The sequence below is a fragment of the Bactrocera dorsalis genome, chromosome 5 (genome assembly GCF_023373825.1).
Source record: "Bactrocera dorsalis isolate Fly_Bdor chromosome 5, ASM2337382v1, whole genome shotgun sequence".
NCBI lineage: Eukaryota > Metazoa > Arthropoda > Insecta > Diptera > Tephritidae > Bactrocera > Bactrocera dorsalis.
Window position 1 is genome coordinate 74,153,727 of NC_064307.1, and position 26,666 is coordinate 74,180,392.

General features: G+C 34.8%; 1 protein-coding gene across 32 annotated transcripts in view; it reads left to right on the forward strand.

Moving 5' to 3' along the window:
- Positions 1 to 26,666, forward strand: part of LOC105227368 (poly(rC)-binding protein 3) — a 232,957-nt gene that overhangs the window by 89,901 nt on the left and 116,390 nt on the right. For 5 of the 32 annotated variants that reach the window (XM_011206665.4, XM_011206669.4, XM_049459163.1 and 2 more), the window contains exon 1: positions 6,490 to 7,389. The exons of 7 other annotated variants lie outside the window; for them this stretch is intronic. The gene's annotated coding sequence lies outside the window, so the exon portion shown is untranslated. Of the gene's footprint in view, positions 1 to 6,438; positions 7,390 to 26,666 lie in introns of those variants that run through there. 20 more of the 32 variants (XM_049459175.1, XM_049459176.1, XM_049459179.1 and 17 more) reach the window with 16 other exon arrangements.

Genomic DNA, 26,666 nt, shown 5'->3' on the forward strand with positions numbered 1-26,666 from the left:
ATTGTCAGCTGTCACAGCAATGTGACATTTTCGAAGTGTTTTTGGTACTTGCATGCCTATGTATGTGTGTGTTTGCTTGTGACAGCCCATTTCTTAGCGGCAATCAAATATTTTTTAATTAAAAACAACAAGTTGTAAAAGGCTTTTATTAATTAAAATTATGTCAGCAGTGCTTGAGTAAAGTTGTAAACATTGCGTTTCATATGATTTTGGCTGGCAGCGTGGCTGAAAGGTACCTAGACCTCGTTTTATATATAAATAGGGGTTTAAGAAAATGAATTTAGTGTATCAATATCAAAGGGCTAATGAATTTTTCATTAGAATATAATATACTATTCGTTTTCTCTAGAAGCTCAGGTTTATTACGACCAAGATCTATAATAGACATACACAAACTTGAGCTACACATCTCACTATACTGAAACAGCGCTTCTTTTATCGATTTGCCTTATTTCCGGTCATGTTTCTACACTATGGTACACAAAACACCTGGGGTTTCACCTGAGCACAATTTTTCAAAGAGAGTGTAGGAGATGCAGACCTTACTTGCTGCTAAAGCTATTCTAGTATTAGTTAATTATTCGCCTAATTTTATTTGTATTAATAATGAAATTATCATATAGCATCAGGAAAAAAAAAAATCCGACAAACTCAATTATTTGACCTTTGGGGATTAAGTGAAAAATATTAAAAGCGTTTTCAACAACTCGCAAAAGGATTAATTATTATTTGCCAAAACATTCAATAACCAAGCACTCGTTTACACAAATTTATATGTCATTTAAATTAATAATAAAAAAAACAATTTTCCACAGCCTCAGGCAATGCTACACATATTTACAAACAAAAAAATGCATACAGATACACGCCATAATTGAAAATGTCCTTAAATGAATTATGTAACTAATCCCTGCGGATATTTCTAACATGCAACAAAATGCTATAATTTTATAGATACAGTTGTGTGAAAGCATATACAAGTACATATATATATTTGCAAGTGTGTACATATAATTTTTAATAAATTTGCATCACAAGCAATTATTAGTGAAATGGAGAGCTAAAAAAATACGAAAATGAAAAGGCGTTTTAAAAAAAGCTAGTTTGCAGCATTTAGCTGAACAGTAAACTTAATTGAGTAGCAGCGAAAAAAGTCCATTCGGTTTTTCTGTCTCCTTTTTTACTTTACGCGTAATCATTTGAAAACTATACTCGTTAACGAAATGCCACGCAATTGCAGAGGCCTTGGCGCTGTTTCCTTAATCACTTGCGAAAAAATGTTGTATGACAGAGGCTCACAACTATTTTTACTTACTAAAATAAACTATACCAATTGACTCACATTTTTTATTCTCAACGCAGAATCCATCATAAATTAACGCCAAATTGTTTCTCTTTCTCTAGCCCAACTCTCCAAAACCCTTGTTATGATACTGGTAAAAACTAACTGTCAATATTTAAGACTCTTTCTCAAGCTCTGCTCTCCCAAAACCCTTGGAATGATTCTCATGATCCGATTGCCAATATTCTCTCTAGATCTCAACTTTCCAATATCCTTCGAATAATACTGTTAGAAACCAACTGTCATCCGTCATGAAACCGTTGAGCACTTTGCCTACGCCATGACCGAAGTCAGTGACGTCCTTGCTTATACCTTTTTTCATATTTTTTCGTTTCGTTTTTCAAAGTGAAAACACCGGAAGTGCGTAATAAGGCCAGCGCGTAGTTTCCAGCCACATCAATGCGTCAGCGCTGTAGCTGCACTCAGTTTCCTGCGTCCATTTTGAATGTAGATTATTTTTAGTATAAATACAGGGTGGACCAGAAACAAAATTTACAAACACCAAGTACTTTTACAATGAGACATAGAAAACTCATAAAATTAACTTTCGATCTTTTCATTGGAGTTAGGTAGCTGAAGCCAAGAAGAAGGGAAAGTGGAAGGCAAGACACGAAACACTTTGATAATACGATGTATAGAGTTCATTAAACAATATCAAAACTGCAATAAACACCGGCAACTTATCTCTTCAAGTGTGAAGTCAAACACATTCCTATGCCTGGAAACTCAAAATTTTTTTTATAATCATAGTTCTAAGGCATTTGTAAGATTGAGTATGAAACATTTCGTCCGCAGTCTTCCTTCGGAGAACCAGAAGACTTATCGATTTGTCTTATGATATACATATATTATAGGAGTTTCAGGTACCACAACGGATCACAACTCAGCTGTCCAAGGTTATCAATGTTAAGATCGACTCCTAAACTAAATTGAAAGAAAAATGTCGACTGCTAAGGCTGTTAATTTCTAGATCTGCTTGGTTGTTGCTCTCATAAATAAATTCGAAGCAAAGTTAGTTTAAAGCACCATTCCAATAGACCATGAGGAGGTGAAAATTGCTACAGCATATCTCACTCAGTAAGAACTGTTTCTGTTGTATAAGTCTGTATAAGACTTCTTTGTAATTCTTCTGCCCTTCATCTCCCGTTTTCTCTTTATAGCCACTTTGTTTTGATCTGTAGTGTTTAAAATCGATTTTCGATCTGTGATCGAGATCACAGAAATTGAAAATTTATGTCAGGCTTTCAACATCGTCATAACCTTTTACAGTCTTTATAAGTTAGTCCAGTCTAATTTAGTGACCCACCTTAAACAAATTTTATCACCGTATCTTTCTAAAACTTCAGCTTCCAAACTGAAAGAAACGATTTTTGATTCTAACAGTGACTATATACGCTCCTGAAATCTATGGGCTCCTATTTTCTATGATATATATTTGCAGATGACTATCGTATTCATATGTACGTATTTCGTGAAAGCTCCAAAGCTGAGCACTAGATTCGAGTCCTAATTTAATGGAATTTCTTATTGATCTCTGATTTTGCAGAGAGTCTTAAAGATCTGTTTATTAATTTAGAATGCACAATATCCGAACACAGGGCAGGAACGGAAACCGGAGAGTAAGAAATGTATAATATATAATCAGATGAGGGAGAGAGAGGAGGGAGAGGGGAAGAGAGAGATAGGGTTGCTGAGAGGGATTGAAGAGTGGGGTAGAGAGAGGGATCAACAGGGCTTTTTATATAAATTAACACTTGGTTTGTGTTTGTAGTCTGTGATCACTAATTAATATAGGGGTAAATAGGGTTGCCACCTAGCGATAAAATAGTAAAATTGTTGAAGTCAAACGTTTTAGTAAGAAATAGTTACACAAGTATATGTAGGATTGTCACCCGTTATAAACGAGCTCGTCTCTCAACATATAAACATATACTATACAATTACAGCAACAACAAAAGCAACGATGTACCAGCCTCATATACTCCTACTGAGTAACTGTGTATTAGTGCGCTGCATATCCTTTTCAGCGGCGATAAGAGGAAATTTAATTAAATGTTATTCAATTTTGCTTTGCCATAGTTGTTGTTGGTTGCCTTTTTATACCCGCTAAAGAATGCAAATGCAGATGGAAAAACGCAAATGAAAATTCACAAACAAAAGCGAAATCAGTCGATTTATAAAAATGTTGTAGTCAGCCGATGTAAGAATTAAAAGTAAAATAAATACGCAAATAAATACAAAAATAAAACAAAGCGAAAATGCATTAATAAAATATTGAGCAAATGGCAACAGCAACAACAACTACAATGGAAAACAAACGGTAAACGGTAACATGAGTAGCGAAAATAAGAATCCACGCAATAAACACGTTAAATGCATTACTAAAAAATAACAACAACAATAACAAGCACAAATAGTAGGGAAGCTGCTGTCGACGTTAAGCGGTCTGCCATACAACAACTGAGTGGCGCTGGCTCGCTTGCCGCTTGCACATTTTCATCTCATTTTCATTGCGTTAAATTTCCGCTTTTAATTAAATTATTATTAATCTCTTTTTGGTTGATAGATGAGTGTGCGTACGCGGCGCGCCAGCAGCATCCGCAGCAGCGATAATAAGTGCCAGGCAGCCAGCGCATGTTCGTACATGTATGTATGTATGTACGTAATTGTAATATGAGTAATTACAACTGCAAATGCAAAAACAAGGTGGCAGTGGCAACAACAATAACAGTAACAACAAAAAACATTAAAACAACAACAAAAATAATACAACAAGTGCAAAAAAGCGGACAAGAGCTACCACTGCAACAACAATAACAAAAATGCTACAACAACAAAAGTGTAAAAAACAACAACAATAACACTCGCAGCAGCAGCGACAGCAGTGCATTCTGCCTCCATTTCTATTGAGCATTGTTTTTGTTGTTGCTGTTGTTTTTGTAATTTTCTACTGCAACGTTAGGCCTGAAGGTTGTTGCTTGCCTGCCCGGCTGCATGCAATTGGCGGTTTGGCTGTTGGCAGTAAATAATTTTTAAATTAATACACTTGGCCACATATACACGAACAACTTTACATAATTGCACCCATACATATGCAGTTTATGTGTGAAAATGCACACTTCTACATAGTATACACAACTATGTACATATGTATGTATGTATGTATGTTGGGATGTGTGCTGTGCATGCTTTCACACTTTGTGCCTTTTAATGAGTATTACGCGCTTTCAACGCCAACATCTCTAAAGCTCGGTGCTACTGAAGCGCAAAACGCTTGACCTGAAAAAGAAAAAACGTTTAAGAAGAAGAAATTGCAAGTGCATTTACTATTGCATACATTTTTATGTACATACATACATACTCAGCTACATTGACTCAGATTTGTATACAAGGAGCATTTCTTTATACAGTCTATATACAAGTACATATGTATATGCATGTGTGTGTTTCATGTGCTGCTGTAAAAGGAAATAATCTTTCTAAACTCGTAGAGGCATAAATTAGGGGTATAGCTACTTTGTAGGTTTCTGCTTTTACCAAGAGGCCTTATTAAATTACTGCTTTGGACCAATGGCGGTCTTTAAAATAATTTCCTGTGTAGCTAGAATTAAGTCCAAGTGCTATTAAGATTTTCTGCTGAGTAAAATTCCTACCTAAATTCAGCTGAGAGTTTAGTTATATGCGAAATTGGAAGTCTTTGATCCGGTTGGCGAACCTCGGATCCGTTTACGTGAATAGCGGCCGCGCTGCGAAGTATACTCAGCCTTTCTCCATTTTTGCGGGAGTCCAAGCCAAACTTTCCTATTCCTCTATTTCGACCGTTCCCTTGTTGGTCGTTTTTGCTTTCAACCTCTTCTTTTTGTGTTTTGCCCTCGGCCTAGTCGTTATCGTAGCAAAGCATCCTCTTCCAAAGTGTTGATGCTTCCAACGCTATCGGGGTCAGATTCTTCATGGACTGTAAAACATCTATGTTGCATATTGAGTTTTCCTTTTAGGGAATCTCTACCCCAAGCGTTTTATACCTATTACGAGATAGGTATAAAACGCGTGGGGTAGAGGATTCCTAATGGGGTATAGGAATCTTTGCTGTAGATATGCACCCACTCCCCCAGCAGTAAGAGGAGAATGTACCTCTGTCTTAGCTAGATACCATCTGCTTGCACCACAAAGACCTACTCAAGAAACTAGCCTAGATGTTAAGCCGTGACGTCCAATGCACAGGTACCATCCGCAAGGAGGATATCCATAGCTATGTACGATGAGATTACAAGGCATGGATGTAAATCAGAATTGAAAAACTATTCCTAAAAATAATTTGCCAAATTTTACTGCCCCTGCAACAATAACAAGTAGCTAACAGCTTCCAATATTATCTCTTAAGCAGACTTGTTTTTTAGGAGGAAAATACCTTAAGTTTTAAAGATATTCGTTTAAGCGCGCTTTTTAAGTGCGACTTAGAAGCCGTTCCGGAAAGCTACATCTTTTGTAAGCCGGAGAATGCCAAGAAAACCGAAGGACTGATCCTGGACTACAAGTGGCTAAGTGGCCGAACTTCGTGTCCCAGGACTACAGCTTTTCGTGGGTTATGTCCTTATGATAGCTGAAGAAGTGGGTAAACTACTTCACATTAAGATTGCAAATTTTTTCGAAAACCTTAATTTTATACACATTTGTTACAAATTTAAACGAGTTTAAATTTTATGAAAGCGTACCCACAAACATCCGGCCTACGAACGAATGCAACTCTGTCGCGCAGCCACTTTCTAATACATATATATATATTGCACTCGGAAAAATTCTAGTTGCATTGCCTGCGCCGAACAGCGCAACGCCAATGCACTCAAAGTCACTTTCACTCAAATCAAAAGCAGAACACTCACTGCACCACTCAACCGCCGTGTCAACTCAAATACGCGCTCTTCTACCTCCCTCATTGACAACAGCTGAGAGTTTGTGCGTGCAGTACCACCGCTTACCACAGACAACAAGCCGCCTAGCGACGCCAAGTGTGTTGAAAAGAGCGCACACCATGAACACGGCGCTCGTTGGACGCACAAAGAGCAATATGAAATGGAATAGCGAAAAATCGAATGACGGCCACGAAAGCAATGACGACGACAGCGAGCGAACACGGCCAAACAACGGTGCTGGTCCAACTAGCAAATTCACTCATAAAAATTTAATGGTGGTGTTCAAATCGTTTGCAACGCGCAGCGGATAATTTCAAAGCGAATTTCTTGAAAAAGTAATTTATTCTTGAATTATAATACAATAGATTACTTACATTAAAGTAGTTGTATTGCTAACTGTGCAAACGGTAATAAACCAAAACAGAAGTGTAAGTGTAAAATTAAAAAGCAACGCGTTTATAGCGGCAGAAAAGGTTTGTGAAAAATTCGATTGTGAACAAGTAGCGGCCAGCCAAACGCAAAGTTAAATACTTACAAGTCTTGCGAAGCAAAATAATTGAAAGAAATTAGCAAAACGCATTTGCAACAAAATACACTGTATTTAAATAGAGTAACGAGTTTACTAATAAAATTAGCAATTTTGCGGTAAAATTGTTTGTGCAGCACGCCAGCGTTTTGTCTGCTGATTTTCTCACTCTCGGCGGCTTGTAAATTCAGGAAGTAACTAAAAACAACAAATAAGAATTGAAAGCGTATATATTTTAAGTGTGTTTTGCTGCAATTTCGCCAGTCGGCCGAGCAATACAGAATTTTTAGTGCGCGCACAATATTATTTGGCAAAAATTTGTTAAAAATTGCAAGTGCAGTGAATTTTTACCTAAAAAGGATAAGTGTAAAGTGTACAAAATTCGAAATCTAAACGCCTCTTGACAACTACTAAAAGGATATTTGTGTTTGTTTGTGTGTGTGTAATAAACCTTTGAATTTAGTTGGATTCTTATTGAGATTTGTGTGCATTATTTTTCACGTCTGACGCCGTTTGAGGAATACACATAAAGCAAAATTAATAAAGCAGTGTAACAGCAGCGAGCAGAAAGCCAAACGAAAGGAGTTGTAAACGCAGCATAAAAACAAAAGGTAAATTTTTGTTTTTCCTACTTTCATATTACTATGTAGCCGGTTAGTCAACAATGTGGCCCATCCGGCTGGAAAAATTCTATAATAAACTGGTTGCTTGATTGCATTCCTGTGCGCGTTTCATTATGTTTGTGCATGTATGCACTGCTAATTGGCTAATATGCAGTTACATGTGCATGTATAAAATTATTTTATAACTAATCAAAGCAATTATTAGAATTTATCATCTGCTTACGCCAGACAGCCGTCAACATAACATCGTCAATAATATATATTATATTAAAGCTTAAGCTAATAAAATTCATTTTAATAAATGCTAATTTTATGTGCTTTACATTAAGCACAGCACTTTATATACAATCTGTACGTCACATTTGACGCTGCGCCAGCCTAGCATGCCGCAGTGAGTTGTTGACGTCGTTTGCGGTCGCAGTCGACGTTGCCGTCACATGAATTGATTTTCTGCTGTCTCTCTGGCGCGCTCTGTCTGTTGCCTTTCATTTCGTTTGTGTTGTTGCTCTTTGCGCTACGCTTTGTGCTGTATTTCGCTTTCTTCCACTTGGTTTGATTTTTTACGCTTCTACATCTTCTTCGGTTTCTTATTTGTTTGCTTTCTTTTGTATTGCGGCGCGCACTGTATTTCGTTTATCGCCAATTAACGACTGCGCCTCTCACTCAATCGCTCTGTGTTGAGTGTGCGCTGCGACGCGTCGCTGCTACGTGCACATGCGGCGGCAGCGTTGTGCTGTTGCGACTGCATTTATCTTCTTATTGCAGTTACTGTATTGGAGGCGATTTTGGTGCGCTGACGTTTCGCATAATTATTTTATATGGTTGGAAATGTAATAAATTTAGACAATAAAATAAATAAAGCAAATAAATCGGTAACGTGCGCTTTACATTTTTTTCACATACAGATAACTACTTTAAAATTATTTCTATTGCCACATAAATAATTCAATTGCACATTCTTTGTTCCTTATTTGATTTTTACTATGTTATTGTTTTATATTTCATTGTTTTTATTTTTGTTTTATAGTTTTTTTTTTTATTTATAGTTTTTATTTTTATTTCATTTTCTGTTTTCCCTCCTTTGTGTGCCAACTTCACGGTTCGTCGCGCTTACTTGTATCGTAATGTCATTGGCCGAAATTCTTCTAGCCGCGGGTCAAACGCCGGCAACTGCCAATTTTTTCTATTTCTTTATCTGTTGCTTTTTTTCTGTGAGATTATTTAATTTTCTGATTTAGTGAAATTTGCATTTCACCGTTTGCTAGTTTTTTTGCAATTAATCTTCTGTTTGTTAAGCAAGCTACCCAGCGACCCAACATAAATACATGCAAACAAAATATACATATGTACATACAAAACATAAATGATAAAAAATAATACAATAAAATCACTTCAACTTCGCTCATTTGTCACACATTGGGATTCGCGCATAAATTAATGCTGTACGGTCGATCTGCCGATTAACTGTAAGGTTATTGCACTCTACAGCATAGCAGGTATCGCAGTCGAAAACGAAGTATAAAAAGTTAATCTTTTGTATACAAAAACATGTGTTTATGTAAATTTTTATTAAATGAGTTGTTGTGGAGAAAATATAACAAAAAGTGCGTGATCTTTAAATTCTTTGTAATTAATGTGGAGAAATGTTGTATGGGGATATGATGACTGCCAGTAATTAAAAATTTTGCATTTTTATGCTTAAAAATACACTTCCTTATTTATTATTAATTCTGTAAAGAAATTGAAAGTCGGTCATAATTTAATTTCATAATTAAATGAAATACAAAATAAATAAATGAAAGCAGAAAATGTTAGAAATAATTTTTTTGCAATATTTAAAAACACTGAACAGGGTATATCAAGTTTTCCGCGAAGTTTTTAAAACCCAGAAAGAAAAATATGTGCAATTATAATGAATCAGCGCGGGGAACTAACAAGATTTAGCCATGTCTGTCTGATTGACAAAAATAAAAACCACAAAACCCCAAAATTTTGTAAATTTCCACATAAATATTGAGGTTAAGTGAGAAAGTTGTAGATCTTTTTTTGGTCCTCAACTTTGTTATACAACTTTTTTCTGTACTACTCATAGATTTGCTGAAAATCAAGTTAACCCTTTTTTTGACCCTAAATTCAACCATACCTTCATCTTCCCGAGATCAGAACGTCCGTAAATTATTTTTCCTTTAATGTTTGACATTTTATCTAAGGCTTCCGATAGGTTTTAACTACTATTAATTTCCTTCACCTTTGATTTTAGCATTTTCAAAGGCTTCTGCACTGATCTAAATTGTAAATATTACAAAACACGTGTTTCTACTTTATTTAGATAAAAATATTCATTATGTTTGCATTTACAACTCTTGAGATAACACTAACTTTTTCAAAAATTAACATTTTGCAATCTATTCTAAATATTTATTTACAGTTTCCGCATTAGCACTGACAGCATAGCACTAAATTAGTACAAACATGCTTTCAAGCTCAAGCCCGTTATGAAAATTTGCTATAAAATTTCTCATAAAAATTGTTAGAACATTTTTATGAACTACAAAGCATATTTACTTGATGTCAAGGGGTAGTTCAACTACAGCTTACAGCTAATGCAACCTCAATGGTTTTGAGCGTTTTAAAACATTATTGTAGCTAAAGCTACAACGTTTTTACATTACATATATTTCGAATACATTATTTTTCAAGATATTCTTATGAAATCCCCGCCGCTTTAATTACACACTTATTATGCATACAAGTATGAGAAATCTAGCTGTTTTTCTGTCATGTGCAGCACATTCGCTGAATCACATTAAGTGCACAAACAAATGAGCCGATAATGCATTATTATCGCGCTTGTAGATCAGCGGCCACAACATTAGCAATACAATATTTGTAAAATTATATTGTAAAGTGGCATGGAGCATAGTTACAAGACCGCCATTGAAACACTCCAGCCGCTATTTAGCTAACCAAGCAAGCCCACAGTCAGCTAGGCAGCGAGCGTGAGCAGCCATGCAAGCTACAACAACAGCAACTAGCCATGCAAGCAGTCAAGACGTCAGTCAGTCAGCCCGACCGCAATTAGCCAGTCAGCTAACGTTCGCGCGCTCGCACAAGTGCTAACGACACTTGAAGATTCTCTAGCCGGCTTGCATAGTAATAGCACACACTTACTTGCCTGCCTACTTGGACTCGGCGCTTGGTTGAGTTTGTTGCCATTGCCAGCACAATGTTGCATTACTTCCTTGCATTGCCTGCAACAACGGCATGACTTGCGCTTGCAACTTCTTATTTTCTGCTTTGCTTCGGTCGCCAAACAATTGCAATTGCACTGACGCGTGTAGTCGCCTAAAGAATTGTTGACTGCCTCCTTCTGCCACCTAACTTCTAGGCGTGCACGCTCGTATACTGTTCGTTGAGTGTCTGTTGTGCTTGTTCGTGCCTATTAGAACTTGTTGTTGGCCGCCGCTTGCAATCCGCAACCACTCTATGGCTTAACATTGTTTACCTCGCTTTTTGTTCGCCATTTTTTATGTGTCTGCTTCACACTTTTTCTACGATTTGCCACAAAAGTCGGTATATATTTGCCCAACTATATAAATAGGAAGCAAATTGAATGGTGATTACATTTCGTTGCTTCGCTGCACTCGACTCGCCTGCTGGATTATAGCCTAGGCCGTCCGAATAGACCACCCACCGCCCGTGTATCTAACCCATGACACCCCGGCAGTCAGCAAAGTTTTGCCCCTAAGTAAAGTTTATATTTTTTAAATAGTTGATATGCTTAGTTACTTTGACTTTTATTTATAAATATTTATTTGCTCACATTTTCTTCCTCGTACTTCCATGCTGCTCTACAGTAAGTTCTCATTATTATGCTTTTCCGCGCTCTCCATGCTTAACCACTTCTCATTTGCTCTTGCAAGAACAGTTAGTCTATTAGATTTTCATGTTTCCTGTCGTCTAGTTTGCTGTACTTTCTGGATTAATGATTGCTTGCTTTTTACTGCTTCTTGCTTTTAAACGATTTTCTTCTCTGATTGTCTGAAGCATGCTTGCATTGTGGTTTCAAGTCTGAAGTGGGTATTAAAAGTATTTTGTTGTGTTGCAAACGCTGAGCTATACTTCTTATATAAGCAGGCACTTCAGAAAAATACTTAAGGTTGAGCGAGCTTATGCATTATAGTGCTGATAATGATTTAAAGCTTTTAAGAAACGTGTTTACAGAGAAATTAACTGAAGAAACATGCTATAATTGCGTGAGTTTTAGAAAAATAGCTTACTCTTGACTCCAAAAAGGGTGCTGTAAGAACTACTTATGATAAAACGGACGATTGAAGCACTAAATTAAGCAAGAAAATGTTTCTCATATGAACAAAAGTCTAAAAAAAGTATGATTTCTTACACAGAAACTTGAAAAAAAACGATTACTAAGAAACAACGTAAAAAATATCGGCACTACCAGGAGTTATCTTAAGATTAAGGCCCAGAGACGAAGTGCAACAAACGGATAACACTTTAAACTAAACAAAGATCTGTGAAGCCGGCACAAATAGCAACATCAAGGAACTGAATTATGCGAGACAGTAGAGACAGCAAGAAAGTGGTACACTTTTGAACCAACTCTTCACAAATTATGTGCGCCCTGAGAAACACCAAAACATTGTAGGGAATTTCGTACTAAAAAGCAATGTATAAACGTATTCAACCTAATTTATGGGGATAAACCTTAAACAAATGAAAGCTCAGCATATAGAACGTTCACCTTAATTGCATAAAAGGAGCTACTGTTGGCGTCTCTAAAAAGTATTGTATATGCAGAATAGTTTATTCAAAAAGTGTAAAGTGGTATATAAAAGATTCGAAATCTCTTGTAATATTTAACTCTGAGGCTCTTAATTTTCTGCTAGACTGTATCCATATCCACATAAATACATATATGGTAGACCCCTATTTAACGCACCGGTCTACCTTTTATTTCGATATACCAACAGAAATTACCAAAGCACAATGTGTACAATGTACATAGCTGTCTAAGATTTCAATGTTTCTAGCAATACTGACATTTCTCCAAAGCGTAACACTACAAAGGTATATGACGTCTGTCGTCTGCCATCTTTGCAAAAGCAGGATTAGAGCAAGTGTCGTTTATATTTTATGCTATACTTGTTTTCAGCTTTCCGCTTACTTACTGCATTTATTGTCTAAGACCAACGACACGCTATTCCTAACACACTTTCTATGCCTCTGTGTCGCCCCGAGAAGCCCGCTTTTGTCACAAAGAGTCTATGTTAGGCCGCCGACTCCTGTAGCATGGCCCACACAGCACCACCTCACACAACCTACGAGTACTGATGCTAATACCCGACTAATTCGACACGCTAGACTATTATGCTTCCAGTTACTGGAATATGAGAACCTTTCTGCAATGAACTCTTATTTACTTGTTTACTTTGCATGCATTCATGCTTCTAAGTAAAATGTATATGGTTAGAGTGTGTGCCTGTTGTTATTGCTTTTTAAGTATTTGTGCCGACTCCACTCGTGTCGTGTGGCGGAACTTGCCTGGTTTATGCGGTTTCGCATACGACCTCTGTATGCGCTACTTGTTCGGGGCACTGCTTTACTCCCAGCAAGTTCTCCTTACTTTGCTATATTTGTAGCTCGTCCGGTTGCCTGACTGTCTATGTTTTTGCGTCTCTACTTTATATTTCCTGCACTTTATATGTGCATTTTCTGCAATTTTCCTGCTTTTCACTTTAACTTTGTGCACTTTGTAGGCTTGTTGATGTTTCTTCCAATTATTTTATGGCGTCTATTGCGTGGACGAGTGTCTGCGTTGCTAGCAGCGTGCTCATTCACAATTGCAACACGGTACGTGTTTAACACACATTGCCACATGCTGGTGTATTTGAAAGGAAGCCCCAACAAATTACCTGCGCTAACCCCACAACCGACCCCATCAAGCGTCTCACTTTCCTAACCATCACACATCACTTTTCTTGTCCAGCGGCCCATTTTTAGGCCGCACGCTTTGTGTCGTTTCATCATCTCTACACTTCCTATTTTCTTCGCACTTTTTTATGCCCTGAATATACCCCAGGATATATTAAGTTTTCCACGCGATTTGGTTTCTAATAGTTTGAGGTATCGACCAGCAATTTTAGACACACCCTTTTCCTTCCAAATAAACTGTTCATTTTTATCGTAACCGCCTTTATCGAACCACTATAGGATCTAGCTGCCATACAAACTGATCGACCTGAATCAAGCCCTTGTATGGAAGACCCATTTTTTGAAAAGATGTCTTCACGAAATTCGGCACAGATTATTGCCCAAGGCAACGCTATAATCTCCAAACATATTGCTCAGATCGGTCCACTATAGCATATAGCTACCATACAAACTGATCGATCAGATTCTAGTCCTTGTATGGAAGACACTTTCATTTGACAAAATATCTTCACGAAATTCGGCACAGATTATTTTCCAAAGTAACGCTACAATCTCTCAATATATTGCTCAGGTCGGACCACTATAGCATATAGCTGTCATACAAACAAACTGTTTAAAATGAAGACTAAGATCTGTTTATACCCTTTTATGCTATGAGAAATGCACATGTGAACGGTATTATAGCTTCTGGGCATCCGAAGCCAACTTTTTTTCTTGATTTTTTTTTCAACCGTATTGCACTTCTGTTTGTTGTTCGTTGCGCTGGCATTCACGTCCGCGCCGTAACCAAATCAGTAAGCGCACAAACAGCACCTATTGCTGACCGCCAGCAGCACCTTTTATGTGCCCCGTGCAATGCGCCAACTAACTTTTCGCTAAATCAACATGACTTTGTACCACCAACAGCACATTTCTTCTTTTGTCCATTTCGCCTTTTTTGTTGTGTTGCTATTTATTTTTTCGTTTCGTTAGGAATTTTTGTATAGTCCATTGCAATCGTTTGACTAACTATTACGTCGTCTGCACGGCCTGACCTCATGCTACGCGCAGCGCCAAGAGCGCGCCACAAAATTCAGCTACTGCCAAGCCGTCGGCCACTGTTGGCATTTGAACTTTTCTATGCTTTACATATACACTTGTTTGTTTTCGACTTTGCCTTTGGTTGAGCTGTGCGAATTTCATCAGTTTCAAACACTCGTCACATTCCCTGCCAACACTGCGACCTTACCACTCACCACCCCAACCAGCCATCCAATCCGCGTTCTATTGCATTGCCCACCAGGAGCGTAAGTGCAATTTAATTTTTTTCTGCTACTTTTATTCACCGCCTCTATGCATTCATTCGCAGCGCTTACAAAGCGAAAAATATTATTGCCGGCTTTCAGTGATTTTCACCCGTCTGCCAAACCAACAGTTCGCTGCTGCGAAAGGTAAGGGTGGCTAGGCCTTCGGGCGAAATCTCATTCAGTGGCTTTGTTATTGATTTTTATGTGCGCCAAAAGGTGTGATGACTGTTTGACTGTAGATGAAAATAGATTAAGCTGCACGGAATTTACTGTGGGAAATTTAATGGACTTTATTATTTATTTATCTATTTTTTTGCGTTGGTTTGGAAATAAACAATTTGACAGTTCATAATGTGTATGTAGCTTTATGGTTTTGGGGAAAAAAAGGCTTTTGAGGAATATAACTATACGAGTATGCTTATTGTCCTGATTTTTGTTGCGTTATATAATAATTAATTTGTTGGGAACCCTTCAAAAAGCCTTATATGAAAATTATTAAACAAATATTTTATATTGTTAATATACAACCGCCTTCCCAGAGCAAGGTATATTAAGTTTGCCACGACGTTTGTTACTCCCAGAAGTAAAAGTCGGAGACCATAAAGTATATACATATATAAATGATCACCTAGCTCGATTTATGCCCGTCTGTGCGTTCTGTAAATACGCGAGCTAGTCTTTCAGGTTTTGAGATATTGATCTAAAATTTTGTACAACTCCTTTTCTCCCCAAGTAATTGCTCAATTGTAGGAATCGCAAAATTAAGTCCTATATGGAAAACTTTTTTATTAGACAATATAATTTGGCATAGATTATTGTCCAAAGCAAGGCTACAATCTACGAACAAATTGTTCGAATCGGACCACTATAGCGTATAGCTGCCCTACAAACTGATCGATCATAATGAAGTTCTTGTATGAAAAACTTTTTCGTTTGGCAAATTATATTCAGGAAATTTGGCATATATTATTGTCCAAGCCAATTCTAAAATCTCCCCACAAATCGTTTAGATCGAAGCACTATAGCTTATAGCTGTCATATAAACTGACCGCTCAAAATGAAGTTGAAGAACTTTTTATACCCTTTTATGCCATAAAAAAAGCAACTGTACGCTTACGTAATACAAATATATTATATTTTACATGTTTTTTAGGTTTTTTTTCTTGTTATTGTTTTTTTTTAGCAAATTCTCAGACAATCACCAAAAGTGTTAAGTAAAAGTCGTTTGTTAGCAATTTACTGCCTTGAGTGGCTTTTGAACTCCACCTGCTTCGTGCTTAATTACTATTATCCGCAAGTAATCATATTTGACTTCATATATTTACGCCATTAATACGCAAAAATCTAAATAATTTGTTATAATTGTGTTTATTTCTGTTCTTTTTTTTCTATTTTTTTATATTTGTTGTTTTTTCTCTTTTTTATTTTTTTCTTGTTTTTATTTCTGTTTTTTCTCTTTTTTATTTTTTTCCCTTTTTTTCCTTTTTTTAACTTCTATTTTTTTAACATCTATATTTTTTAATTTTTTTTCTATTTTTTTAATATTTTTATTTATAATTTTTTTTTTATTTTTTTATAACTTTTTTTATATATTTTTTTGTAATTTTTTTTATAATTTTTTTTATATACATATGTACATATATTTTTATTTCTATGTTTTTATTTTTTTTTTAATCTTTTTTTTAATTTTTTTCAATTTTTTTTTTATTTTTGCTTTTATTTTATTTTCATTAATTTTTCTAATTACTTATGCTATTTTGTTCCATACTTCATTCCGCATATTAATTGTGCTTCGAATTATAGTAAAGACACACATCTAGTCACACTCAATAAAGCAAGCAAGTATCTCCGCGTTCACACCTAAGCGCCGAATGATTCACAGCCAGAAAAGTGTAAAAATTGAAAATTAATCACACGCTGTGAAATAAAGTCGCATTTTTTCGTAGTTGTTATTGTTTATGTTTCATTAATGTTATTTATTTTGTGTTTTGTTTACGCTCCGCCCCCCAAATTTTAGCCCCTTAATTTAATTGTTTGCTGCTGTTTCTCGGCATATTTTTTTCGGCTAAATTGTTGGTCAAATTTCAAGTGTCGATTATTTTGATTTATTAGTTGTATCTCGCGGTGGTTTGGTGTCGGCACGTGAAGCTTAGCCGCGGCGCACAGGTGGGCGATTATAGCGACGTTGGCGGCGTGTTTGCTTGGTAGCTAAACACTAAAGAGACGCCTGTCTCGCGCTCACTAAGTGCGGCGCTGTTCAAAGCAAGCGTTTCCTCGCATTTGTTCAGCTTTTTGCCTTTTAATTTGATATTGTTTACCCACTCGTGAGTCGTTGCACACACACACACACATATGTATGTATGTATATATCTCTATAAACGTGTGTGCATATTATTATACAGGCGCGTTGCAAAAGCGCAAAAGGTGTGTGTTGCTAATTTTTCTAAAGCCTGAATATCAAATTGTCTGTGTCATAATTGTAAAAATTCATTTAAATAAGCAGTGGAGTAGAAAATAGAATGTGCATTGTGATAAATTATGCATTTCATAATGCAATAATTGTATAAAATTAAAAACATATGTAAATACTAATTTTTATTGCATATAATTTTCGAATATTTTACAGCATTTTATGGCATAACAATTTGCAATTGTTTATACTTACACAATGACAAGACAACAATTAAATTGATTTATGCGTTTTTTCTAAGTAATTTAATTGTATGTGAAATTGTTTATGCTATTGGCATGCACATACATACAAAACAAATTTATTATTTGCAATTGCAAAACAATTGTGGCTTTTAAAAAAATTCTCTAACACTTCGCAGTCGAAATTCTATGAATACCGTTGTTGTTGGAACGGCAGAAAAAATTCCTGTAGTAATTTCGTGGCATAGTGCCGGATTGATCGTGAGAACGGCAATGAAAACCGTCATCGTGAGAGCTGACACTCCATACATTCCATCTAATCAAAATTATATTATAAATATAAAAAAAAAATTTATTGAAAATAAAAACTAAAAAAAAAACAATAACTAAAAAATTAACAAAACGCAAAATAATTAAAAAAAAGGGCAATATAATTTAAAAAATATGCATAATAGTAATTAAAAAAATTTATAAATTTGCAAAAAAAAAAAACTAAAAAATATATTTAAAAAAAAAAAACAAAAAATAAGAAAAACTATATAAAAACTTAAAAAAACGCAAAATAATTTAGAAAAAAGACAATAAAATTTAAAAGGTTATACATAATAGTAATTGAAAAATAAAAAATCATTATTTTATAATATAAATTTACAATTAAAATGTATTATGTTAAAAATAAATACTGTGAGTATATTGGAAATTTAGAACAATTTAAATATTATGAAAGAAAGTGCTTTGAAAAAACAGCAAAAAACTTTTAAAAAACGGAAGCCCAGTTCAGAAATATGAAAGCAATTTAAAAGTATAATTTAAGCCTACTCCAACTCAATAAAATCGCGCACACACACACCAGCGAACCCACTAAAATAAAAACTATAAATCATTAATTAAACCACAAGAGTTTTGCGGCAATTTGAAAATTTCATTGGAAAAGCTTTTCGCTCTACTTCACATGGGGCAAAATATTTAGGCTGAAAAAGCAAGCTGTGTGCGCGTCTGCATGCCGCTCAAACGCTCTTAGCTGCGGCTGCAGCACTTCTATATAAAATTCAAACAGCAACCGACTACCAATTAAAGCGCCGATGTTGCAAGCAAGCGAAATATGGCCAACAAGCGCATATGGCAGCAGCAGCAACAGCGGCAATGGCCAAAAGTAACCAAGCAACAACAAGCGGCTGTGTTGTTGTAAAAGCAACTACCATGAGTTGCATAAAAAATATGGCAAAAAAATTTGCTAAAATTCACCTGAGAGCATACAGACGCAACGCACGAACGCATTACTGCCTGTTGGCTGGCGGTTGCTGGCTGCTGGACGCGGCTTTTAAAACAAGAAGTGCCTGTGAAGCGCTTATAAATCATAAAAAATAAAATAATGCCAACAATAACAATGTTGTTAATTGAAAAAAGAATTAAAGCAAAAATAAAAAAAGAGAAAAATGAAATAAATGCAGCAAAAATAGCGTCAGCACTTGTGGTTACTGGCAACAACAACAGCGAAAATAGCAAAACAAACAACAATTATGGACGCACAAAGTGCGGCGGATATTTGCGCAAAGCAAAGATGTGGCGTACAAAAAAGGAAGAAGAATAGTGCACCAAATACACTTATAATACTAAAATAAAAAAATTAAAACAAAAAGAAAGAAATAATAAAAAAATTGAAAAAAGTTAAAAAATATTTGGAAATATACATCTACATATACGCATATAATACAATAAACCCAAGTAAATAAGTAAAAAAAGCGAATAAATAAAAAAAAACTAAATTAAAAAGTATAACACGCACAGAAAGCGCCGAAACAGAAAATAATTATATTTTTAGCAGACATTAACAATTTTTAACTGAAAGAGAAATCCAAATTTTGCTGTAAAAAGGGAAAGGTCGAAGTTACAAAATAAAGATTAATATCTTTAGGAACCATGTGACTACGTACTGCCATAAAAAACGCAAAAAAATTTAACGTAGAAAGAGAGAGGTAAAGATGTAAGCAATAAGCGGTCAAGATTTCACTGAAACGCTTTTTTTCGCATTGCGATCTCAGCTTGCATGAAGATCCGTTACCACGACAAACGGGTTACTGCACGGACTCGGATTTTTATCCAACCAAGGGCTGAAAACTCGGCCATTTCTCGAAATTACTTCAGCAATGTGTTCTACACATGTATACCTTTATAATATCTCACTATCAAAAAATTCGCATTTTTTCATTTCCTTGCCATAAACTTTATCAAAAAATAGTAATTACATCCTTTTTTGATTTGTCACTTTGTTAAATTAAATTGTTATTGTTTTTGTTTGTCTTTATGACCTTTTTCAAATATAGCTAACCATGTGCATGCATATCGCTTTTAACTGTAATCTTTATGGCTAATAGCGCAACCATAAAGCTTAGCTTCAAGTGTGGACTTTCAAGTACCGTGAAGCGGCAAACTAAATTTCCAAGTTTGAATTCGAATTGATTTATTTTTACGAGTTTTTGCGCGCTTTAGTCGAATAGTTTTGTTAGGTTTTTTTATTTTTTGTCAAAAGTATGAACAAATGCGCGACTACAATAAATTACTAGGGTTGTTTGCATTTGCACTTCATATATTAAAAGTGTCCATATGTTTTATTTGTTTTTGTAAATATGGTATATGCATTTTATTTGTATGTTTTGTGTGTGGGTTTTTTTGTTTCAAGTAGTTGCTTCTGTTATTTTAATTATTTATTATTGGTTTTTAAATTTTTATTTTTTTTGTTTTTTTATGTTATTATTTATTATTTTTTAATTTTATTTATAAATATATTTTTTAATTCATTGCTTTTCATTTTTCGTTATTTATCTATTTTTTTTACTAACAATTCAATTGCATATTAATTATGGCCGAAGAAAACCTGCTTTTTATTTGTCATTCGAAGCAATGAAGTAATGCGCTATTACCGTCGTGCTAGAAGCCGCTTTTAAGACAATGGTTAATTACTTTTCAAGAAAAATATTTAAAACACCAAAGAGCTTAGCCTAAAAGAAAGGGGGTTCAAGATTCTAAATAAAACGTTGAAAAACTCACAAAAATTCTCCCCACAGTTTTAAAAATTAGCTACAAAAATTATTTATAAACCTGAGCTCAGCAAATTATATACTACATTATATTGATGCTTACAACCGTGAACTGCTGCTAGAATAGAAACAGTCCGGAGGTTCTTCTGGATAGCGGCTACGAGATCAAGAAATTCCGAAATATTTGAAAACGACGCCCCCAGTCTAGCTATATACTTATCTTCTTCTATATTCCATATGCTCTAGTGAGAGTCACCAAAGTAACCTCTTATAAATCACTATTACCCTCAAATATTTGTTCTTAAAATCACCTCAACTTGTTAAAAGCAATCAAAATATAGTACTTTATTCAATTTGACAAACAAACACTCAATTCTTATTTATCTTCATATACACTTAACTCGGCTGAAACCGGCTTGAACAGCTGCAAACGAGTCACAGCTTTATTATTAGAATTCTATTTGCATAGCGTGAGATGCAGAAAGATAGCGAAAAGAGTCAAGTGCTTGTGTGTAGCTGTGTCTCTGTCACTGAAATGAGCTAAGTCATACAAATTACCATCCTAAATCGTTTCTATATATTATTTATCGATTTTGTTGTAGTCTTATATTGATGATCAATGCTGGTTGTTTGTGGATCTGGTTAATCCAACTGACAGGCAGTTTTACTAAAGTTATGGCACATTTCACTCAACACCTTTACGACGTTCGAAAGCACAGTTTTGAATATACATATGTATGTCGGTATACCTGTTACTTTTACTTTAGAGGGTGTCTCAATGCACCGGGTATGCTTCTCAAATTTTAAACAATTGAGAGGTTTTATAATGATATAATATTAGTACGTAAAGAAGTGGTATACAAAATTAATAAATTTTCAAATGAGTGAATGAGTCGGAGCTTTAAACAACATATACAGATTTGACGTAACTCTTCTGGAGCTTGAGGTTCTAACGGTTTTTACTTAGACAACTTTTATTTCAGGAAAAGAAGAAACGAAAGTATTTGAACTACCGCGGGAAGCATCATTTCGCCAAAGTTGAAGGTTTAGATACTAGAAAATGTCCTTAAAATCTTTTGGCGACAAGAAATAGAAATGAAGAGCTTTCCAAAAATCCAGTAATTCAAGCTAAAAATTCATTTTTTACTGCACTTGTATTTATATAGAAGAATAATTCAGTGGGTCGTGAGTTCGAAAGCCACCCACAGCTGCAAAATAACAGAGAAATAAAAGCTTTTAAGTTGCATGAAAGCTCTCTACTTGAACCGAGCTTTTAGTTGTATGAAACTTTTTCTAAAGTGAAAGCACCAACTCACTTTTGTGGATTAGTTTGTATTTACTTTTAATTTGCATGAAAGCTCTCCCCGTAAAAAATGAAAGCACGAAACCGCTGCTTGTAAAAAAGCTCTTCACATAAAAGTGAAAGCTCGAAATTAATTTTGTCTGAAAGCTCTCCACGTAAAAGTGAAACACGAAATCATTGTTTTTTAAGCGAAACTTTTGGTGGTCCTTCTTGTACTTCCTTTTAAGTGGTATGAAAACCGTCCACGTGTAGGTGAAAGCAACAAAGCCTTCTTATTTTTATTTTGTACTACCTTTTAATGTGCATACTTATCCTTTTCTTCACAGTATCTTATTATTTTCTTACAATTACACATTTTCTTATGCTTTCCGGCTACCTTCGCTGCTTAAATTTCATTCCGAAAATAAAAGTAATGAAATGAAAACATCAAGTTTCGCCGAAAGCTCGACCGCAGCACTGACAACAAAGCAAAGTGCAAAAAGAACGGAACTAACGAAATAAGCAAAACACATTTAATAATTGGAGTAATATAAATTTAAGCATGAGCACATGCTATAGGAATTCCGCGTTGCCAACGACAGCAACTTAATAACCACTTAGCGTGATTGGCTGGCAACACAGCTGCGGAAGTTTTTTGTTTTTTTTTCTGTTTTTAAACCAATTCTAATAGTTATTCTAATCACGAAGCAATCTTCTGCAGTATCAACTCGTTAAATCTTAACAAGATTGTCTGTGTGTGTTGTCACAAGTTGCATTTAATGCGCGACTATTAAAGACGCGTTTATAACTCGCTTAATTTGCATTTATATTATTGACCCATTTCGCGAACGTATGCCAGCAGCAGTGAGTTGAGAGTCAATGAAAAAAGCAAACACTAAAACTTTGTTTTGTTGCTTCACTGACTTGCCCAAAGCGTGGCCCACCACCTTGCGTTGTGCTTGAGCGACTACCGCGTGCCATTCGCCTCCCCAGGCTGTCCGAAGACTTTGTATTGTTTCCTTCGTTTAATCAAGTTGTTGTCTACCAAAGCAAATCCTCTTCAGCTACGACTGCTGCTGCTGGTTGTTCCCTTTGTTGTTGTTGTTGCGCGTTTGGTTCCAATCGGCTACGCATCACTTGATGCACTTGACATTTTCACTTTTTCGCAAATTGAAAACGAAAATAAATAACGGTGCCGTAGCAGTGCTCAACTGCGAAAATGTCCGTGAATCATTTGTAGTTGTTGTTTTTTTTGTAGTCTCTTTATATTTGAACGGCGTGTAAGAGCACCAACTTGAGTATGCTTGTTTTGTTATCTCATATATGTATCTCTTAGTTTAGTTTTTATTTTTATTTTTATTATTATTTTTTTTTTTTTTACATTACAAAAATATATATGTATATGTATATATATTTTTTATATTTCTTTTTTATATTATTTTATTTATTTCGTTTTTTTTTTATTTTTATTATTATGCCTTCAATTTGCTTTTCGCGCACCCCAACTGACCCAAAGCTCACAGCGTTTCTTAGCTTCAAGTGCTGCTAGGCCGTTGCTGTTGTTGTTGGCAACAACGTTTACTGTAAGCCTCTGCGCTGCGCACAATCAACTTAAATTCAATTTCTCATTATCTCCGTGGAACCTTGTTAAGTTCAGCACTTATTTATATTTATTTATTATTTCTGTTGTTGTACTATACTTCGTTTTCACTGCCTTTTTTAATGAATAACGGTGATTAAAGTTCATTGCTTGTATACAATTTCCAAAATTAAATACATTATCTGTGGCTTTCTCTCTTTGTGCGCGCTGATGATACCAGCGGTATGCTGGGGAGGGTCACAACAAACACTGAAATTAAATACAATTATTGATAAGCGCATGCAAGTAATGCTTTTATTTTTATTGTTGGCAGAAATTTGGTTCCGCCTTGTTTGCTACCAACAAAGAAAACTAAACTAGACCTTGTACGTTTTCGTATTATTGAAATGTCTCTTCAATGCTTGCATCCTCTCGGTGGTCTAAAAAGCTTTTGCTTAAGATTACTTTGAAGAGCCCGTAAAAGTGTTTGATTTCATTAAATGAAACTTGTATTTTGCTCACAAAATGTAGCTTTATAAGTATTTGAACAAAAAGGTCACGACTAAATTTTTTTGTGAAAAGCGTAGGTTGTGAATTTCACATTTCAAACATTTGGGAACCCCATAATATGAGACACTGGATGTAGTATCAATCGTGAGGCCGCAGAACCTATTGAAATTCACGTCAAGCACTGGCATCGTGAAGGATGACTACTTCTCATGAACTACCTAACGGCACTCCCTCTGGCATCGATCTGCGTCTATGCGTAGCCATCCAGAATAACATAACCCAACTTAACCTTAACATTTTTGCATTTTGACCAAGAAAGGGAGAGTGATCAATAAAACAAGAAACTGGTATAAATGTCTGGCATAATCAACTAGCAAGCTGTTATGCCATTTGAATGAGCTACCAACATCCCCTCTTCTATCGAACTCAACAGCCTAACTTCGTTGTTGCTTAACGTGTACACTTTTTTTTGTAAATCGTTTTTAAGTAAAGGCAAATCGAAGACCGCCATTGTTATACATAATTGTTTACATAAGAAGAATTATGTACTCGTATGTGTGTTAATGTAAATGTTATTAAGCACGATTTCTATTAAAAATAAATTAAAATCAATCATCAATGTCAATCGTTTTATTGACGTTCATTATTACTCTGTATGCTGCAATCTCTTGAACCGTCTATATTTAGAATATTAATCGACACTTTACAATATTATTTTACATTAATTATCATTATCTTGTTGTAAATAGTTTATATAGGTTCCATTTATATATATACATATGTATGTATATAATATGAAAATATTTATTAACGCACCCTGCTGGGAATTTAGACAATATTCTTGATACACCAGTTCACAATCTGTCTCATAAGCAATTAAGTAAACTTCTCCCTGTTCATCTTTTCTTTCAATATTTTTGTTGGCTAAAACGTTGAAGTTTTCATTGAGGGATTTTATTCGGCTTATTTTTTTGATAGACACCCGGGGATGTTTCATTAAAAAATTTACTAAAATTTATTTTTTATGTATTCCAGCAAAATTCTGAATGAAAAAGGATAATGACTAATCGTACATTAGCTAAATTGGTTTGAGTGCCCTAGAGAAATATTTTGCTTTGCTCTTCTTATCTTGTTCACAAGAGAGATCGCAATTAAGAATTTAATGGTAGAATAGACGCTTACAATATGTACGAAAATTGACTAGGTGATGAAGAAAGTAAGACTATAAAATTTAAATTAAAAAAATTAAAATTTAAAACAGAAAATTAAAAATTTAAATTAATTCTTTTTTTAATTTTTTAATTAAAGTTTTTTCTGTTTTAAATTTTATTTAACTTTAATTTTTAATTAATTATAATTCTTAATTAATTGTAATTTTTAATTAAAAAACTGTAAATGTTTTTAACATGAAATAAATTTTAATTAAAGAATAAATTATAATTAACATTAACTTTTGATTAAAAATTTAAAAAATTAAAATTTTAATCCAAAAGTTTTAAAATATTTATTAAAATTAAAATTTAAAAAAATTAGTTGAAGTTAAACAAGTAATTAAAATTAACAAAAATTAATGAATATATAAAAAAATTAAAAACAATTACTAAAAAGTATATAAAAAATAAAAATAAATTAAAAAAATGCATGAACTTAGAAAAAATATTACAATTTAAAAAATTAATTAAAATTAAAAAAAATTAAATTAATTAATAAAAATTATAATGAAATATTAAGAAATAAAATAATTAAAACAAAAATAAAAAAATTAACTTAAACTAAAATAAAAAAATGATAATAATGAAAAAAAAACTTTATAATAATAAAAAAAAATATTTCTTTAACAAAATTTCCTGCAGGGTCTTAAGTCTAAAGCCACATAGTTATATACATACGGTCATAATTATGACCGCGCCATGTGAGCATACTAAACATCTGGTAATGCCAATGATTGCAGCAGTAAATTGACTAAAGTAAACAATTCACGCCGGACTACATGCACAGCATTTGTTAAAAAATAAACAAAAACTGATAAAGTAGAAAAATATGTACATATATTAAACAATAATAAACAAGCAGACACACGCCCTCACTTTTAAACACACTCACACATACATACATAGGCATGTGCCAGTTCACAATGGGCAAACGATGATGTACTCCTCGCATGCGTCGTTTTTCACTTTTTCTTTTTATTGTTGTTTTTCGCCTCTACTTACAAATCGTCGCACTAAGTTGGGCATATTGAGTGCACGCCTTGTCGTGCGAGTTTGCTGGCCATTTTGTTGCCGATCTTAACTTGGCAAGATTTGTCAAGATAATGTCATGGCAGTCAAGCGTACGACAAAAAGGCGAAAAGCTAACGAAAACAGGAATTATTTGCGCTGCCAGAGAAAAAAAGCGGCAGCGTAAAGCAGAACCATAACCTAACACAACTCAACCCAATTCCACTTTTAGCCTCTGTATTGTATGTACTATATCCATTATAGCATACGTATGTGCGTGTGTGTTTATTCCACTTTAGCGTTGCTATTGCCTTCCCGCTGACCTTTTCCATCGTTTTACTTGCGCCGCTCTTGTACTCCTCTTTCCTTTTTATTGTTTTTTGCACTGATTTTTTACATGACGCACTCCAACTGAGCGCTTGCCGCTCTTTATATGGTCGCAGTGCGTCCCATCGGCTACGCTGCCCATTTTTGTGCCAAATTTACACAGAATCGTAGTTTTTTCTCCTCTGCGTTTTCTAAAAATGTATGCTCATACTTTTGTTTATTTGCTTTTCTTGGCTACGCATGCACATGTGTCGGCGCCATAAAGGCCATAATACGAGAGCGGGGCGAAAGACACGCAACGAGTAGCGCTAATAATGATTTACGCCACGGCCAAATATAGCGAATCGTCAACGCGACAGTCCTGGTGTGCTCGAAGGGAAGTTTTGTCGTACTTTTGTCGCTGGGTCTTGGTCTTCAGCA